The sequence below is a fragment of the Pan paniscus genome, chromosome Y, assembly GCF_029289425.2.
Source record: "Pan paniscus chromosome Y, NHGRI_mPanPan1-v2.0_pri, whole genome shotgun sequence".
Classification (NCBI taxonomy): domain Eukaryota; kingdom Metazoa; phylum Chordata; class Mammalia; order Primates; family Hominidae; genus Pan; species Pan paniscus.
In genome coordinates, this window is record NC_073273.2 from 17887370 (window position 1) to 17899136 (window position 11767).

The 11767-nt window shown below is 39.6% G+C and overlaps 1 long non-coding RNA gene across 1 annotated transcript in view; it reads left to right on the forward strand.

Annotated features, from left to right (window-relative positions):
• LOC134729870 (uncharacterized) overlaps positions 1-7078 on the forward strand; it is a 32561-nt gene extending 25483 nt beyond the window's left edge. The window contains exon 3 of the long non-coding RNA XR_010111372.1: positions 4691-7078. This is a non-coding gene — a long non-coding RNA (uncharacterized LOC134729870). The remainder of the gene's footprint in view (positions 1-4690) is intronic.
• Positions 7079-11767: the final 4689 nt, after the last annotated feature.

Genomic DNA, 11767 nt, shown 5'->3' on the forward strand with positions numbered 1-11767 from the left:
TGGTGGAAGCAGCTATCACGATTATAACAATACTCGAGATAGATATGGCAGAAGTCGGGAGAGTTACTCAAGCAGTTGCAGTGATTTTTATTCGTGTGGTCATGAGCACTTTGGCAGAAAAGACTGAAGGAATACACCTTCTCTGGATAGGGTGCACCCTGCTCCTCATGTAGCATATCGTAGGTCAAGTTAAGTGGCATCTATAGGAGATAGTGGGGAAAGTCAACCTGAAAAAGGAGACTGAAGCAGATATTAAAGCAAGTATCCAAAATAATGGTTATTGCATACCAAACCTTGTTTGCAAATTGAAAATTGAAATGTTATTTCTGCATTGTTACCTGTATATTACTGAAAGAAACATGTTGGTTTTGTGGAGAGAAGTAGATAATAACTTCCTCCATGAAGTTTTTGAGGAATTCAAAGGAAAAGGAATGGTTTTCAAGTAATTTCGTACTTGTTAATGCTATTTGAAAACTATCTGTTTAGATGTAATATCTATATTAAAATTTTCAGAATACATTGTTACATGTAATGCAAAATGCCTGATGTTATTGCTCAGCTATACATGCTTAAAAGCAAATACAATACGAGAGTAAATTGTGTTGTTTGTTGAACATTTTTCTTTGTTTCTTTGAACACAAATGGAAACAAAATTAGGCATATATTACATCTCCCTTGCAAGCTGCACAAGTTTTCTAATTAGGCTCTTTCTCTTTAAAAATTTACAAGCTTAAAATGTTTCAGAAGTCTTTAGAAGGACTACAAAATTATCTGCATCACCATAAAACGTTTATTTTTTTAGAGGAATAGTACAGGTGAAAGGATGTAATTACATGTGGTTGATACTAAAGTTTAAGACATCTGGAACATTCTACTTGAAGCATTCTGTGACTGAAGGGGGATAACGGTAATGAAAACTTTCTTTTTTAACCTAAATCAAAAGTGTACCAGCGGAGTTTCTCAAGTGCATAGCATAATGAAATTAAATGTTCCTAGTTTAAATAGTGGAAAGTAATCAACACATGCATGACCTCACACACTTGTCGTTTTGAGGTGATAAAACGTGATATGCCCCATCTTACATTTATTAGAGAAAGAATGTGTTATCCCTAGTTAAAGTCAGCATGCTGCAGAAAAGGTTTTTAACCAATTCCTCCTTTCTAACTAGAAATATGTGTTCTTGATCCAACATCTCCTCAGTATACCCTCTTCACTAAACACCACCCCAACCATTGGAGTCGCTACTTCTGTGAGATCTGCTTTTAGATTTCATATAGGAACGAGGTAGTGGGCTATTTGCCTTTCTGATAACTGGCTTATGTCATTTAACAAAATGGCATGCACACATTCACCAGATTCACACACATTGTCACAACTGGCAGGATTTCCTTCTTTGACAATGCAGCGCATTTTTCCATTGTGTTTATGTGCCCTATTTTTTTATCCACTCATCAATTGAGGGACACTCAAGTTGCTTCCGTATCTTGGCCATAGCGAAACTGTGAAGAGTGCAGCAATAATTGCATGGGTGCACGCACCGCTTCAGCATACTGATTTGTGTACCTCTGCGTGTGCCCCGGTATTCTGATTTGCTGGATCATATGGTGGGTGGTTCTACTTGTAGATTTCTGGAGACTCTTTTTTCATTTTTATTCTTGAGATGGAGTCTCGCTCTGTCGCCCCGGCTAGAGTGCAGTGGCGCGATCTTGGCGCACTGCAAGCTCCGCCTCCCAGGTTCATGCCTTTCTCCTGCCTCAGCCTCCCGAGCAACTGGGACTACAGGCGCCCGTCACCACGCCCGGCTAATTTTTTGTATTTTTAGTAGAGACGGGGTTTCACCGTGTTAGCCAGGATGGTCTCTACCTCCTGACCTCGTGATCCACCCCCCTCGGCCTCCCAAAGTGCTGGGATTACAGGCGTGAGCCACCACGCCCAGCGATTCTATACTTAATAAAATCCATAAAACTTCTTGTAATGCCTGCACTAATTTACATTCTCATTAAAAGTGTGCAATGATTTCCTTTTCTCTGCATCCTTAGCAGAAATGAGTTTTGTTTTTTTGTTTGTTTGTTTTTTGTTTTTGTTTTTGTCTTTTGGATAATAAGCATTCTGACTGAAGTGAGATGAAATCTCATTGTGGTTTGATTTTTCTGATGGATTAGGGATGATGAGTGCTTTTTAGTGTGTCTTTTGCGAAATTGTTTGTCTTAGTTTCACAAACGAGTATTCACCTCCTTAGCCCATTTGTTTTCATGCTATTGAGTTGTTGGAGTTCCTTATGTATTGTAAATATTCACCCACTAACGGACGTATGGTAATCCAATAATTTCTCCCATCCTGTAGGATGTTCCTTCCCTCTGTTTAGTTTCCTTTGGTGTGCCGAAGCACTTTAGTTTGATATAACTCCATTCTCTATTTTTGATGGTGTTTACTGTGCTCTTGCAGTCACTTTGAGACCCTCATTGCCCACATGGATGTCATGCAACTTCCTCCTTGTGATTTCTTCTGGTACTTTTATCATCGCAGGTCTGACAATGGAGTTTGGTGAGAAATAATCTACTTGTAAAATCCTTTATGTGGATATTCAGGTTTTCCCCAACCTAGTTTATAGAAGATACTTAATTTTGCATTGGGCGTTCTTGCTTTTTTGGGAAAAGGTCATGTGCTGTAAATGCAGTGACTTAGTCCTGGTCCCCTGTTGCTTTTCATTAGCTCATGTCTCTGCTTTTCTGCCAGTGCTGTTCTATTTCGATACATAAAACTTTGTAGTATATTGTGAAGTTAGGTACTATGATGCCTCCAGCTTTGAACTTTGTACTGGATTGCTCTGAGTCTTCAGGATCTTCTGCCATTTCATAGCAAATTTAGGATTCTCAGATTGTTTTTCTATGAAGAATGGGTCACTGATATTTTTATAGGGGTTGTATAGAATCTGAGGATCAGTTAGGTAGTATTGACGTCAATGCCATGGACAATGTGTGTGTTTGTGTGCACATGCTCAGGGCCAAGAAACGCTGGGTGTCATCACCAATAGTGAGGTGGGCCTTAATATCCAGCCAGATTGCCTTCCTGGACACACACAGAAGGTCCCCTTCCATTTTGCCATCTCTTCACATTTTCGGCCCTGTGAGCCCCGTGCGGTCCTCCAGATTCCCTGTGTGGTGGCCTGTCTTTTCTAGGGGTGGGCAGGGGCTGGGAGAATGAGGATGGCAGAAGGGAGAAAGCACATCTGGGGAGGCTGGAGTCATGGAAATGGAACTTGACAGGCCTGGGAGAGCCATTCTGGGAGGATGTAGACCTAGACGGGCCTCAGGTGGGCACCTGTGTGGAGGGTGAGAGCACCCTGGTTGAGTCCAAACTGAGCCTCAGGTGGTAGCAGGCCTCAGGGCAGAGAAGGAAGCTAGCAAGGGATGGTGAGGCAGCTATCCCTTGAGCCTGGCTTCTCACCCACTGATCTTAGTTACTTATGCCTCTTGAGGGGCTTAGGGTTCCCCAATCCTGAAATGTGGGTACTACAGTTCCCTGACGGGCCTTTCTCCCCCAGCCCATGCATGGTCTGAGTTTGCTTACCACAGTCTCCTCCCTGAGCCTTGGCTTCGCTATGTGTGTCCCAGCTCCAGGACCCACAGGCCTCTCATCCCCCAGCCCTGGGCTGCTCCCCAGCCTCCTCTCTGTTCCCTCTCTGAGGGCCTAACTCCCTTGGGTAGTGCTGCATGAGACTGAGCCACGGGCCCTGGCTGATGATCTGGGGAACTGGGCAAAGTGGTCATGACAGGTCAGGTTCTGGTTCAAAGCCAATTCCTCCAACGCCAAGCAATGACCAACAAGGTCCCTTCCCATGATGCCCCACCACCACCCCACCTCAGCAACCCGTCATACCCTGGGCAGTCACCATCAGCCAACCAGCTGAAGAAACTCAGTTAGGTGTGTCCTGCCTGAAACTGGGGCCTTCACCTGCATGACCCTAGAACCACTGGACACAGTGGAGCCAGTCACCCTCTATCCTGGAGCGAGAGGAGTTGGGAAGGCTCATGCCAGACCTAGCTTCCCACATACCACACCCTCTACCATGCGGGGAGGCACTCCTTATTAAGAATTCCAATGCAGTACTCCTTAAGGATCACTTCATTGTGGAAGTAAATGTTGCGATGACAGGCAAACTTCATCCTTCCACCAGTACTCAGGATGGCTGAGTTCCTCCACCTGCCTGTCCAAGAAGGAGAAAGAGGATAGTCAAGGGACAGTTTCATCTAGGTGGGCTGAGGTGGCCTGCTAGCTGGGGTGAAGCATGCATTTCCCCTTCCCAGCTCTCCCACTGAGACGTCCCCGAGCCCCAGGAGGACCTCAACCTGACCAGGACCTTGGAACCCTCCCCAAGACCCAGGCTTCCCATCCTGACCTGCAAATCCATCATGTGGCTTTGCAGGACTTCCTCATGGTTTCTGAGCTACTAGCTCTCACCAGAAATAACCATAACTTTGAAATGGCTCTTTATGTCAAATTAAATTTTTCATTTTTACTACCTCATGTGTTGGATGAGGCATGTATTTTTAAATTTATTTTCACCCTTATTGTACCTCTGTGATAAACAGTTTACTAACATTCATACCATAATTATCTTTCAGTTTTACTTGTCTGTTCCTAAAGATTCACTGAAACTAAGAATTATATTTATGCTTGTATCTTTCAGCAACTGTATGTCAGATAACGATGCACATTACTGCAGAAATCACATATACAGGTCCAAAGGGAGACGAAGAAGAAGAAGAAGAAAGCAAGCTTTAAAGTCTATACATTCCTAACACTGTATCAGAAACTCAGTAATCACAGTGAAATCAAAGAATGACCACAGTCAATTCCATCTCATACCTAGGCTGAAATATGAAACGTCAAAAGAAAAGAAAGTTAAGAACTTTGGGCTTGTAAAAATTTTCCCATACAGATGAAATTATTGGTAACTTTGTCTCACTAGAAAACATAGACAAAAATCCACTTTTTGCATATGTGTAAACATAAATATTTTTATTTCCATCAGTTATGACATGCAAGCAAATAATAAAGTGAAAGTACAATACAATGATATATGGAACTTTCTCAATCTTAAAATATTCCATTGAGACTATTTATTTTATGAAAACCATAAAGAATCTTCATTAAACTACATTACATAGTACTTTTTAGTGTTTTACTTACAGTTTAATCAACAAATTAAAGGGAATTCTTCAACATTATTTATTACCAATACTGTTTGTCTACTTGAGTAATCCTTTTAAAATTATTTTAAGTAAAACATTAAAAACAAATTATATTGACTGATTTCAGCTTTTGATGAAAGCATACTTCTGTATTTGTAGTAATGTGAAGTATAACTTTCTTCTCACAATGGATCTTTTATAACACGAGTGTTATTGTTTTGTCTGATACAAACCCTGTATTATTTTATGGCTTTACTGTATCCATAAATTACACGCCTCCAGAGAGTAGGCTTCGAACAGATGGAAAAATTATATTTGTGACAAACTTCAAGGAAAGGAAATGGTAAAATGGGAGAATAATTTCTAACTTTCTAACTGTTGGTCAATGCAGTTGTACATGTTTAGATGTAGACACATATTTGCACACTGCAAGTTTGCACATGTACATAGAAATTTATATGAGATACCCAAAATATATGGGTTGTGTGATTTTTTAATTAATCCACAATTTTATATGTGTGGAATTTGATAAGCGGTTACATTATCCATATTCAATTTGTTGTAAAGCCAACAAAATCTCTGTCAGCATTCATTTCAATTAATACAATAATGTTAACTGCTGATAGCTTCATTTTCCTTGTTCCATGCTGGCAACCTGAAAGTAGATTCTCACTCTAATTAGCACTTAGGGTGCGATCCACAAGAGACTGTCACCTTGCTGTGGATTGTGACCTCTGACGACTGCTCTTTCTTCCTATAGCATTCCTACTTTGCATATTTAATAAACTTTGTGCATGGTTAAAAGGATAAAAGTGAAGTGAAATGTAGGCCATGCTGTGAAATGTTCCATGGTTTCTGTATCTCTGACTGACTTTTCATGCTATAGAGGACAAGAAAGACAATTCAATATGTTTCTTATTATCCAGTCCAAAGCAGTCTTTCTTACTAATATGCCAAATCCATCACTTCAAGGCACTGACATCTAAACACGGCTACACGTCTCAAAATCTCTTCTCATTAATAACCGTTACGTTAGTCACTGTTGTCCAGAACTGGAATCTGACTGTGAAATCCCCAGGTGGAAATTGCTATAATGGCTCAAACTATGGGAATGACTATTTTTCAGCGTAATTGCTGCTGTCATCTTACTGAAAAATATCATATTAGATGGCAGCTTTTAGTTACATAAATTCTGTTATTAATTTTTAATGTCCCACATTTTTATGATATTGCACAAGTAAAGATCTTTGATAACTTAAATGGTAAACTGAGCAATTGCTAAAATAACTCACAGCACTTCAAACATTCATTTACTTACTAGGAGTGCCACATATCATCGACCCCTGATTAAAACAAAGTTGGAAAATTGGTTATTAAAATATGCATTTCAAGGTATTTTTAAAAACTACCCATACCATATATGATGCCCTATCTGCAAGGATGAAGCCTTAGCATAAATGTTTCAAAGCAGAGAAATCTAAACAATACTGGCAACATGACATCCCAATCATGTGCTCAAGTGTATATTTGTGCCTCTAGGGAGGCAACTTAAGTGGTGTGTAATATTACCATTTTCATTCTCCCCAGTACCTCTTTTATTTAAAACAAACAAATGTTTCACTATTTGCAAGAAAAAAATGAGTTCTTACTCTGTTGTATAACTGATATTTCTATCAGCTTGTTTTAATCTTCCTATGAACTGTGAATGCCTAGATAACTTTCAGCGTATCTGTAAAGTGGGAAGGTAACTGTACTTAGCTCACAATACTCTACAATGGGATAATATGACTCAAGAAATATACATTTGCCTAGACAACACCTGAGATATACTAAGCAATACATAATCCTTCTCATATCAAATGCCTATTATAATTATTCAAATATATGGCCATAATAAAAAGATAAGTGTTTTATATACAAAGTAAATGTCTTTTGCCTTTAATATCTCTCTACACTTGTCTTAATAACCTCAACACAAAACACCCATGGAATCCGTTTTCAGCTGAGCTGACTACCAGTTATTAGGGTTTAAGTAAACAGAATAAAGATTTTAAAAGTAGATGACTAGATACAAGAAATCACACTTTCACCATAAGAAATAATTATTCTCAAGTGCCACTGCAACAGCAAACTTGAAAAAAAATTAAGTATAACATATTACAATATTCTAAAATCTAAAATTTCCTCTTTGAAGTCCAGTGGTTCATGCCTGGAATCCCAATAATTGAGAGGCTGAGAAGGGAGGACTGCTTCAGGCTGAGAGTTGGAGACCTGCACAGGTAACCTAGCAAGACCTAACTCTACAAAAGTAATTAATTAATTAAACAGGGCATCATGACACGCATCTTTTCTAGTTACTCAGAAGTTCAAGGTTGCAGTGAGCAGTCAAGGCACACTGCACTTCACCAGGCAAGAATTTGTCTCTAAAAAATAATACAACAAAACAAAGCAAAACAAAAACACTTTCAGGTGTTTTTTGAAAGTTTGTATAATTGCTCCAAGAGCATAGACATTGTTTAAAATTGAGCAGTTCATGGGGAATGGGCAGAGAAAATGGCTTATATTGTTTTCCAAAAATCAAGATAAATATGTTAGAATATTATGTACAAATATCTAACAATCGTTTGTGAAATAATTACTGACAAATGTCAAGTCATTGTCTTTATAGCCTTTTCCTTCAAAACATTCATAGCTTAATTGGAGAATGAAGAGAAGAACAATAATTGCAATGTACTGTGCAAGTGTTACAACGTGTAAAACTTAATAACTTAGTTGGAGCGGAAAGAAGTTCTTAACTGGGTTAAGACAGGTGTGGGGAAGCTTCTTAGGGCAGGAACAAAGAACAGGATCTGTAAGAATACCAATTTGCAAGAAGAATGTTTAGGAGAAAAACATTGTGGGAGAAAAGAAACATTCTTTCTGTCAATGATAGAAGTACTAACAGTGCATATGATGCCATCTGCCCAATTCTTAGACCATAAATATTTCTTGAATGAATCAATGAATAAAAGATATTGGGAAAAGCGTTCTGGAAGGGATTTTAAAAATCCTAAAAGGAAAGGTAAATACCCTTGACTTTACGATTTTGCCTGTTTTTCTCTATGTTCTTCTTAGTTTACTACCTCATAAGCTCCGTTTTACTTTTTGGTCTTTTCACAAATATCATGCATGAGTCATTCCTCAGACTGCTCCTCTCTTGACCCTTTGATAGTATATTTTTCTCTGATCTTCCTTTGTGTGTGCTCCTGGGTTTATATGCCCACAGATACCACAGAGGTCAATCACCTCTCCTGGCACTGTTCTGTAATAGAGAGGCCTGGCCCCTGTGAGGCATGGTTCCTAGGCTCCCATAAAAATTACTTCCTGTTTCAGTTCAGTCAAGGGGTGACACTGCAGAGATTAGAGAACAAGAACATGAGAGAAGCCAGTTTGTTTCCCTGTCCTTCTCAGCAGGGGATACGTTTCAGCAGTGATTCCACGGCCTGCAGGAAACACTGCGTGTGTTTCCGTTTTCCATGTAGTGACCATAATCCCAGACTGGCTCTTCTAATGCCATTTTCTGCAGTTGTCTTCTCTAAAGGATTTGGGTGCTATTTTTGGAGATTTAAATAAAATATATTGATGTGGAAGGGGGACAGGGAAGTGCTGGGTAGAGCAGGGCGTGTTCCTTGGCTTGGGCTCCACCCTCAGGCCTGTGCTCACTGACCTAGGTGAGGACGGCACTTCTGTTTTCTTGCCCAAATGTTGCATTTCCCAAGACCACCCTGGCCTGCCACACCTCCATCCTGCCACACCTCCATCCTGTGATATAAGAAACCCCCAGATCCTAGCAGGCAGTGATCCTAGCAGCTGGACGTCTAGAGGGACCATTAGCAGAAAAAGTCACAGCAACTGGACCTCGAGAAGACACCGGAGGAAGGAGAGCACAGAGACTGAGGCTGCAGGCCATCCACCGCAGAAGAACACCGAGTTTCGTGGAGCTGTGGGAGGAGAGCGCTGACCTGTCCCATTCCAAGGGAAAACTGCGTTCCCGCTCCATCTCCCTTCTGGGTCCCCATCTATCTGCTGACAACCTCTACTTAATGAAACCTTGCACTTATTCTCCAAGCCCACGTGTGAGCCAATTCTTCAGGTACACCAAGGCCATAAACCCCGGGATTCAGATAGCCTTCTGTCTTTGCAGTAAGTCAGGATGTCTGATGGAGCTGACTAACACAAGCCACCGACGAATGGACCATGTAACACATGCCCTCTGGGGATTCAGGAGCTGTAAACATTCACCCCTAGACACTGCCTGGGATCAAATCCCCACAACCTGTCCTCATTGCACGCCCCGCGGGAGAGGGGATTAGGGACTTCTTCCCGTTTCAATATGAGTCTGTTTCCCATGCAGTCTGCTTTCTGTAATACTGCAGTGTTATCTCATTGCATATATTTGACAAAATAAGTTACAAGCTATAAGTAATATGAGAAGAAAGAAAATCGTGGAGAATAAGGAAGAAAATGAAACGTTGTATCAGTAAGGAATGTTTTTACTTCAGATAACATAAAAAGTAAGTAAGGGATGTCTATTTTTCACATGTGAACCAGCCATAGTTAGGCAGTTGCTGCCTTTGATCAGTTGCTCTGCTGCATGGTAGTAGCAGTGACTTTTTTGCTATTTTCTCCAAGGTGAAACCTAGCTGAAATTCATCACCATGTTGAGTCCAGTTGTTCCCAGCCAGCTTTGCCCACATCTTGGTTTTCCCCAGTGTTACCAACTCCTAGTTTATGCAACTATTTTAATAGTGTATTTTGCTAGTCATGTGAAACAGCTGCCTGAGATTTTCTATGCTCCTGCAGTCACCTAGTATTTTTGCTATCTCAAATTATGTGCCTTGCTCATTTTTCTCTTCAGGACACTATAGGATGTTCTTTAGCTGATTTCTTTTAAAGAGCATTGGTAAACCAGTTTCATTTCTGTCAAATACTTCTGGGAATTTCTGAAAAAACGTATACAAGTCTCAGCTAAACACCTGGCACTGGCCCACTGCCCATTCAGCTGCCTGTTACTGACTTCTTCCGTTAGACAAGATCCCCCAGGCAGCAACTGCATGTGTCCCCTGGCTTCCACTTGGTGTCCTGAAGACCAACATCTAATGTTTAAAACATTTCAAGTCTTAGATAGAGCATAAAGTTTTTATAGGATACAAAACAGCAATCAGACGCAAGAAATTGAGTCATTCTTCTTTAAACTCTTATTTGTAATTATTTTGTAGTTTGTCTTATTGGAAATTAGAGACCCAGAGAGTGGAAACAGTGCTTCTTCTTCAACCACCCTAATGCATCTCACACATCTGTCTCATCATTTGCTCTGTATGAGATGTCCATGTATGAGCTCCCATAAAATGATGCATAATTTATACATGCAAATGGTCCTATGAAACAATATTATCTTTTAAACGTAAATCCACATTCAAGAGTAAAGTTTTTCAAAACCAGAAATAATTTACAGAATTGCTACATAATGTGGCATAATTATCATAATGTGGAAATGGAAATTCAGACAAACTTTCACATTGTTACTGAGAGGACTGTTCCTTGAAGACCTATATTTCTGGCTATCTGCATTCCAGGAATATTTTTATTATTATTTATTACCATCTCATGACGAAACGGCCCACTAGGTTAGATTTTTCCATGATAGAGTGTTTGACTAAAGAGTCAATAACTCTTGCAACAGAGAACACCCTTAGAAATTAGCTTATAAATTAGTTGACCAGAGTCTCAAAGTTCCCAAGGCCAATTCTTAGGGTTCAATCTCAGACTGTAATAGTGTTTTCTGCAGAACAGTGGCTTTAAGTAGCCAGATATTTTCACATTTATAATCTATTGGTGGAAAGCCTGGTCCTAAAGTAGGAGCAGCGGATGCATCTCTCCTTTCATGACAAGTTTGACACTCAGGAGATGATAAATTTATAGGAAAAAAATGGTTTTCTCCATTTATCTTTGGCTATCTATTCCCAGATGAAATTAGAGTAAATATATGAAAGACATTTCAAAATATACTGGAAAAAATTAAAGAAGAATATATTAAGAAACAAAACTTTAGCCAGTATCAATCTTTGACAACAAAGTTAACCATTTTAACTATACAGTATAAACATATTTACAAATAAAGTGTATGCATAGGGAAATGTTTCTTGCATTGTACACACTTTCCCCAGTGATGTTCTAGGCACTCATTTAAAATAGGTCATTGATTGAATTACAACTATAACCTTACTGTAAATAGTACAGTAGAAACTTTTCTAAAACAGAGCACGTGTACACATTGGTTGGTCGTCCAGTTGTACTGTTTCTTTTGTATGCATGTGTGTATGTCTATGTAATTTTAGATAGTTATAGAGAATAGATTTCGGGCAAGTAATTAGAAAGTAATGAGATTCTCTTTGTAGTAAAAAGGGAAATGATTAACTTTAATTGACATTTTAGTTGAACAGTAAAACTGTATAAGAATTTATCCTGCTCAGGGAAAAGATGTATTGTGTTTTGCAGCCTGAAAGAGTGCTTTCCTGAGTAAGCCAGTGTTG